The sequence below is a fragment of the Kogia breviceps genome, chromosome 4 (assembly GCF_026419965.1).
Source record: "Kogia breviceps isolate mKogBre1 chromosome 4, mKogBre1 haplotype 1, whole genome shotgun sequence".
In the NCBI taxonomy this organism is placed as follows: Eukaryota; Metazoa; Chordata; class Mammalia; order Artiodactyla; family Physeteridae; genus Kogia; species Kogia breviceps.
In genome coordinates, this window is record NC_081313.1 from 29,042,056 (window position 1) to 29,042,444 (window position 389).

Consider the following 389-nt stretch of genomic DNA (forward strand, 5'->3'; position numbering starts at 1 on the left):
TGTGCTCCGCAACGGGAGAGGCCACAACAGTGAGAGGCCCGCGTACAGCAAAAATAAATAATTTAATTAATTAAATAAAATATACCTGCCATAAATGACTTCATTAAGTGCAGAATCTTTCTTTAAAGCAAAACTCACCCCAGACATGCAACTGATAGGTTTGTCAGTTTAGATTTTTGTCTCATGATTCTTTTGTCAGTTTAGATTTTTGTCTCATGATTCTTTTCAAGTGGGCCTAAGCTAGTTTGAACCACCACCTTAGTCTGAAACAAGCCCAGTATGTTTGGGGGCTGCCGGGGTCACCAAAGAGGTCCAAGCATCTCAAAGGCTCCATCCCTTCCTTCCCTCCACTTCTGCTTATAGCAACACTCCTTTTACCCACACTTCCT